The sequence below is a fragment of the Peromyscus californicus genome, unplaced genomic scaffold (genome assembly GCF_007827085.1).
Source record: "Peromyscus californicus insignis strain IS unplaced genomic scaffold, ASM782708v3 Scaffold_10__1_contigs__length_136768540, whole genome shotgun sequence".
NCBI classification, from domain to species: domain Eukaryota; kingdom Metazoa; phylum Chordata; class Mammalia; order Rodentia; family Cricetidae; genus Peromyscus; species Peromyscus californicus.
Window position 1 is genome coordinate 14,391,984 of NW_026294391.1, and position 7,489 is coordinate 14,399,472.

The 7,489-nt window shown below is 40.0% G+C and overlaps 1 pseudogene; it reads left to right on the top strand.

Moving 5' to 3' along the window:
- The first annotated feature begins 4,492 nt into the window (after window positions 1–4,492).
- On the top strand, window positions 4,493–6,141 carry LOC128113682 (cell cycle checkpoint protein RAD17-like; annotated as a pseudogene).
- The last annotated feature ends 1,348 nt before the right edge of the window (window positions 6,142–7,489 follow it).

The following is a 7,489-nucleotide window of genomic DNA, read 5'->3' on the forward strand; positions in this document are numbered from 1 at the left end:
AATCAGGAATCAGATTAAAGGCCATTCATGGTATATTCAGAAGAGTAGGGTTGCATTCTGTCCATGTCTTGAAAGTTTAAGTAAGGCTGAATTAAAAAGAGAGAAATTTCATTGGGAGTGGCAATTTCCAGAGAGCACACTACTCAGGCTGTGCCATGGCTATTGCTAATGGTACTTACTCAGGATTATAATGAAAAAGAAGAGAAAGTGGACTCTTTACAGCTTTCTGCTTTTTGAGTGTAAACTTGATAGTGTGGCTAGCCAGATAAGAGAAGTGGGACAAGACGAGGTTAAAACTCAGGACCCTAGAAGAATGTCACATTTTGTAACTGCTCTGTGACACTGAGACTATTTAGGTAAAGATGTCTGTTTAGATGTAATATTTTGTAGCTATTCTGTGGCCCTGTTAATTTCATTTACATTAAATTTTAATTTTTATGTGTACTTGTGTCAGAAATAACATGTGTGTGCAGGTGCCCTCAGATGCCAGAGGAGGAAATTGGATCCCCTGGAGCTGGAGTTATACATGGTTGTGAGCCACCTGATGTGGGTGCTGGGAACAGAACTTGAGTCCTTTGGGAGAACAGCAAACATTTTTAAGCACTGAGCCATCTCTCCATCCCATCCTGACCCTATCAAATTTAAAATATGGGTGTGTGCTTAAACTGTCAGTGCAGGTCCGGTGCCACTATGACGGGTAAGAATGTTTATTCATGTTTTTCACACAAGAGTGTACTGTTCCTCCTGTGGTGGTTTGAACGTAATTGGCCCACATAATCCCATAATCTCATAGGAAGTGTGGCCTTGTTGGTATAGGTTTGGCCTTGTTGGAGGAAGTGTGTCACTGTTGGGGCAGGCTTTGAGGTTTCATATACTCAGGATACTGTCCAGTGTGCCAGTCAATTTCCTGTTGCCTCTGAGTCAAGATGTAAAGACTCTTAGCTCCGGCACCACATCTGCCTGCACGCTGCCGTGCTCCCCGCCAGGATGATAATTGACTGAATCTCTGAAACTGTAAGCTGCCACCTCAATGAAATGTTTTCTTTATAAGTGTTGTCATGGTGTCTCCTCACAGCAACAGAAACCCAAACTAAGACACTTCCTTTCACATTTTCATTTTTGCTGCTTTTTGTGTACTACTAGTTGAACTCTTTCCTGCAATAATGCAAGAACTGAGAAGCCAAATTCCATCATGGTATCTTGGTGCTTTGACTCAGATGAACATTCTTCAGGAGCAAGGTGAAACAAAGTGTACTCCCTCTCTGAATGAGAACATCATTATTCTCACCCCCCTGCCCTCCCTCTTCTGGACAGCACCTTGTCTGTAAGATGTTGAAAGTCCTTTGAATTCCTTCGTGAGCACAATAGCCTTTCCATCTATCTGATTTCATCATCTTTAGGACCTTCCATTTTATTTTTCATAAGGAGGATAGAAATTCACTAAATGGTCTATGAAAGAGAGATGGTATTTCACAGATAGGGACTTGGAAAGGCCATCTGCACTAAGTCGTCTGGTATAATTACAGCACCCCAAAATCTAAGGAAAAGAAAGTTCCCCACCTGGGATACCTCATCTTAGGTAATTTTGAATAAATTCAGAGATGCCTGCTTCTCAGGGCATGTCTTCTCTTCCAGATAGGGAACCAGATGTAAGTTCCAGCAGAATACCCTTTGGAATGCATCCTGAAGAATTATAATAAATTCATCTGCAAACCCTAGTGACAAAGAGGATAATCTTTTTCTATATGACAGATTGGCTGTACTGTGAGCTAAGTAATGGGAGAAATGTCCAGAACATGACACATTCCACTGTAATACCATTTTACTGATGGGAAAAGACATGGCGTGAAGTGCTGTATGTACAAGCATTCTTTATTATTAAAAAAAAAAAGCTTAAATTGTTCTAAGTAGACTTGTGTCAGCTACTACATGTCTTAGCGCCCTCAGATGGCTGTTCCATACCAGGAACAATTAAAATAGCCAAAACAATGCCATCGTTGTCTCTTGCAACGAGTGGCAGCTGCAGAACCCTGCCACACTGTGGTTTGGGTGCTTTTTCCAATGATGGACAACCTAAGACAGATAAAAACAGGATTTAGGAAGCGCTGTGCATGACCCTGATTAGTACAGCAAGACCATACATCAGCTCTGATCTGACATGGCAAGGCTTCATGATAACAACGGGTGCAAACTTTAACAGAAACCACCAGGTATATGGTGACTGAGGCAGCCACCATTTTTCAGAATGCTTGCATGTTATAAGTGACTATAAATGCCAAGCAGGGGGAACCTTGGTGTCATTATTGCATACCCCAGCTGAAAATATAATGATGAAATAGAGTTGGAAATGGGTATCATACAGTTTGGTTGGTTGAGGGCCTTAGGCTTAATAGCATCAAAACTCAACAACACCGAGGTGTCTATCATAGATAAAGAACCAAATGAAAACCCACAGCCTTTCTTGAGAAACTAAGGTAGTCCCTAATTAAATATGCCTTTATGATCGCCAACATTTGAGGAAAAAATTAACCCTAATGATAAATTCATCACACAATTGCCCCAAGTATTGGGAGACAGTTATAAAAATAAACAATGAGATCAAGAGTTTCCATTAACAATTTCCTCTTAGTGACTATCTCAGGTCTTTTTTGTTTGTTTCTTTGTTGTTTGTTTTCATGATAGAGATAAAGAGGAAGAGCAAAAAGTTCTATGATAAAGAGGAAGAGCAAAAAGTTCTATGAAATGAAAAATATAAGAAGATTGGCAGGGCCAACTCCTGGCAGCCTAATACAGCCCATGGGCCCCATGAGATATTCAGTTGGACATTCTTCACATGCCTGTTGTTGGTGTTCAATACTTGGCCATTAGAAACAGGAGTGCTTATCCTGTAATAAATCCCCCAAAGTCATCATGCCCCACTTGTGGGAAGCCAGGTCTTTGGAGGATTTGTCCTGTGTGCCAAAAAGAGCACAAAGTTCTGCTTTTGTTATGGCTCTTGAATGAAGTGGTTCAAAGCCATAGGCAGTCCCTAACTGACAGGTTACCACATATGGGACTGAGCATGAGTGATCACCAATGTTTGCTGATAGAACTTTGTTTTTTCTCATGGGTGCAGAAACCTCCTACAGTGTATTAAAATAATGTGGAAGTGAACTTTCACTCCATTCCTTTGTTTCCTCTGGGATAGATACCTACTTTCTCACTTCTTTCATGTGAATGCTGAATGTCTTGTCTCAGGAAAAGTAGGAAAAGACCTGCTAACTGAAATGGGAGCACAGATAATTTTCTAAGCTAGTTCTGGTCTCATCTAACCTCTAGAACAAGGGGATCAGTGGGTGAATCTCAGCCTCTCATAACCTGCCAGTAATCAGTCCTCATGTCCTGAACACAGGTGTCCTTTGATGGAAAATAACTGCCATTTCTAATATAATAATAAACAAGGTATCTACATGCTTCCCTCACCAAAAAAGCAGTATTCCCTAAAGGAAGAAACTAGAGTTGATCTAAGACCACAAATTAAAAAAAAAAAATTCACTCATGGGCTTCTAGTTCCTTGTAACTTCCCAAGTAATGCCCCAATACTGGCATTCTAAAAACAAAATAGGAAATGCAGATGTGTACAGAACTTTGGGGCTATAAATGAAGCCTTGATTTCTTTTCAAGCCATTGTTCCCATCACTGAAACTCAATAACTTTCTGTCCTTGACCTCAAAGATGCTTTCTTCTGTATCCTAATGGGTTCTGAATTCCAGTCCCATTTTGTTTTTGAATGAAAAGGAAACTAGCAATTGAAGTGAATAATTTGACCTAGAGGATTCAGGAATAGTTCCCATATTTTTGGACAGTTTCTGACGTGGAGAACTTACCCCTAAAGAAAGAAAAATGTTTATAGTGTGCAGATCACCTCCTTGTGTGCCATACAATATGCTACTAAGATCTTAAATTTAATGAATAGCAAGGTATATAGATTCTCAAAAGAAGATTCATTTAGTAAAACAGGAGGCCACTTACTTAGGACTTAAATTATCCCTTTGGAGACAGTCACTCCAGAAGTAGTTTTCCTTCTTCCCTCAAATACTCAGATGCAATGAAGAATGTTCTTAGGCCTTACTAGACGTCAAAGGGTATGGATTCTGGGGTATGAAGACATTGCTGGGCCTCTAGATGAAGTCCATAAGGGACTAGAAGATACTCAGCCCCTAATTTGGGAAAGAAAATAAAATAGAGCATTTCTCCAGCCCAAATCTGTATTATTCAGCTACACAGGCCTTGGGACTTAAATAAAAGTTGTAATTTCTATATTTCTGAAAGGAAAATAATTGCTTTGTGTGTCATAATCAGACCTTGGATGTTTATCAAAGAAGTTTGACCCATTTACTTGTGGCTGGCCAAATTGCCTCGAGCCATAGCAGCAATACTATTAACAGAGAAATTTGGTGTGTGTGTGTGTGTGTGTGTGTGTGTGTGTGTGTGTGTGTGTTGTCATTTTGGGTCATCCCTTACATATATCATACAGGAATATATATACACACATATACATACATACATATATCCCTCATTAGGTCACTACTCTTGTAAATGAATGGCCCTTTCTCCCTAACTGACAGCCAACTTTTAAGATACCAGACCTTCCTATTAGAAACTCTACAGGTGTCTATTTGGAGATGTTTATCTCTGAACCCTACTACTTCTGTCCAGAGAACAGCCTGGCCTTCTCCACTCCTCTCTGCCCATGAGGGGATGCAACTGCTAGAACGTAAGGCTACAGAGGCTATGGCTATATTTATTAATGTTCTAGAGATGAGAGGCCAGGTCTGTCTTTATACCATCCTGTTTCTTTTCACTCCTTCCGATCCATCTGAATTGAGAACATGAGTGTAGAGCTCTGGCCTGGATCCAGGACATATGATCTCAGCCTAGATAACTGCTAATTACATGATTGCTGTGGATGAATATCTGAGTTTAGTGTCCTTTGCACAGTGTGTGGGGTGATGGTAGGTCTGCTAGGAATAATCTTCATGGTCTCTTTTATCTCTGATGTTTTAGGAACCTCACATCCACAGAGACAATTTCTTCCTTATTAAAGGAGATGAATTAGACCTTAATGTACTCCAGACTGTATACTATGGATGGAAAATATTGAAGTTTGTAAGTGTCAAAAAGCTCTACTTAGACAAAAGATATTTTCCACAAAGGTAACAGATTGGGTAGACCCATCATTTGGTGATTTTCTAGAGGGTACAGCCATCTCTGGTATTACCACATCATCTTTAGATTTGAATAATCCAAATTAGAGAAGAAGAAATGTGCTTCCTACATTAAAAAAAAAAAAGTGGCAGATTTCAGGCCAGACAAAAAAAGGGAGAGTTAGCTTCCTCCAGACTTATGGTCTAGAAAATTCAAAGGAATGTTCATCTGCCAGTGGACTGTGTGTGGATAATACAAACCAGAAACTCGGCATGAACTTTCTGTGCAGGAAAAAAAAAAGTTGAAAGCTGGTTAAAAGCTGGAGTCTTAAATTGAAAGCCAAAGCAAGATTGACAGATTTTTAATTAATGAGAGGCCCATACAAATGTGAAAAGACAGCTACTATAAAAATATTATCAAAGGAGCCTGAGATTCAAGCAAAAGAATCAGTTAACACAGTTTTACCAGACCTCCTAAAAGATGGCTTCAAGGAGTCATTTAATTTTTATTCACACTTCCATATATTTCCATATCAATCTCAGCTATAGTAGAACTTCAAAGAGTTTCTCTCAAGAGCCACAAACTAGAAGAAGATGCAAGTGCTCAGAGATGAGATAAGAAGATACTTCCAGTTCAAGATTTCCTCAGCCAGTTGTATTGAGATTCCCAGAGTTTACATGAAGCTCTAAGGAAGTATGTGCAGATTGGCTCATGTCCTCGTATTTACAAGCCCTGACAGTGTTGCTGGAGATAATCACCAGAGGCCACTTTTCAATTAAATAGACTATAGAAGCTACTAAGAACAGAGGGAAGATTACTATTGCTGATAAAATGTCTCTGAAGTTGCTGTGTCCAGGATGTTCTGGTGATATCAGAAGTGAAATAAACAGCCCCTACTTCTCTTCTTCAAAAGAAGAGAGCAGTTTGTTGCTAGGAAAAAAGAAATGCCATTGAAGTCAAATTCTTCACTATCAATATCTAAAAAAAAAGCCTGATTGTATGTTTAAAAATCAAGATATTCAAGCTAGAACATAGTGGGTTCCACATAGTGAGACCTTGTATCAGAAGAAATAAAGCAAAACACAATCCTAATTAATGAATACCAAATAAATGTGATTTAAAAAAAACTGTTGATTTTATGCTCAGTTGACAACTCCCTAAATGTCCAGAGTCTGGTATTACAGTTATGTGCCATTATACCCAGCTAGTTACTAATTTAAAAAACAAACAAACAAAAAGAAAAAAAATTTTTCTAACAAGGAGAAGGCTGGAGAGATTGCTTAGCATGCTGTTGCACAGGACCTGGAGTTCCATTCCCAGCACCCATATAGCAGTTCGCAACCATCCATAACTCCATTTCCAGAGGATCCAACACCTTCTTCTAATCTCTGTGGGCACTAGTTGTAAGTGTAGTTCACATGAATATATGTAGGCCACACACACACACACACACACACACACACACACACACACACACACACACTGAAATAAAGAAATTTTTTTTTAAAAAAAGGGTTTTCATCAAGGAAACTCTGAGGCTTACAGATATGTATAATGTATAGCTTGGGGGTAGAGTCCTTAGTGTTTAGCTAGCATGTATGAGAGCCTATATTTACTCTCTAGTAATATATTGTGTTCTCTACCACCACATACCCAAGAGTTATAAAAGAAGAGGAAGTTCTCTACCATAGAGAAGGCCTTGGAGCTGAGGCTAGCAAGACACTGGTACTATCAGCAGCCTGTTCAAGTCACTAAGCTGCTGTTGTAGTAAGAGATGTTCTTGAGCCCCAAGCTCGAAGTCTGCCCTGTAAAGACACAGCAGAAAGCTTCTTGGCCTGAGAAAACCAGCTTTTGAGACCTCTTTTTTTTTTCTTTTACTTTGAGAGCTGAAATCAAGGTGGTCTTCTGGTACCCCAGTGGATTTTCTTGGGAGTCTTCACTGAAAGATTACTGGCAGTCAAGGATGCAAGGAGCCCTCAACCTCTATATCCACTGAGGATCTCAGTGCAGGGGAGCCAGTGGCAGCAATGGGGATCAGGACAGCACCTTTGGGTGTGACATGTGCTTGGAGAGAGCCAAGAACACTGTCCTCAGCCTATGTGGCCACCTGTCACACACACACACACACACACACACACACACACACACACACACACCTGCCAACTGAGGCAGCAGAGCCAACTCAGGAGTCCTCTTTCTTTATAGACTAGTGTGGTGGTATTGTGTTCCCCAAAATATTGTGCACCCTAATAAACTTATCTGGGGTCAGAGAACAGAACAGCCACTAGATATAGAGGCCAGA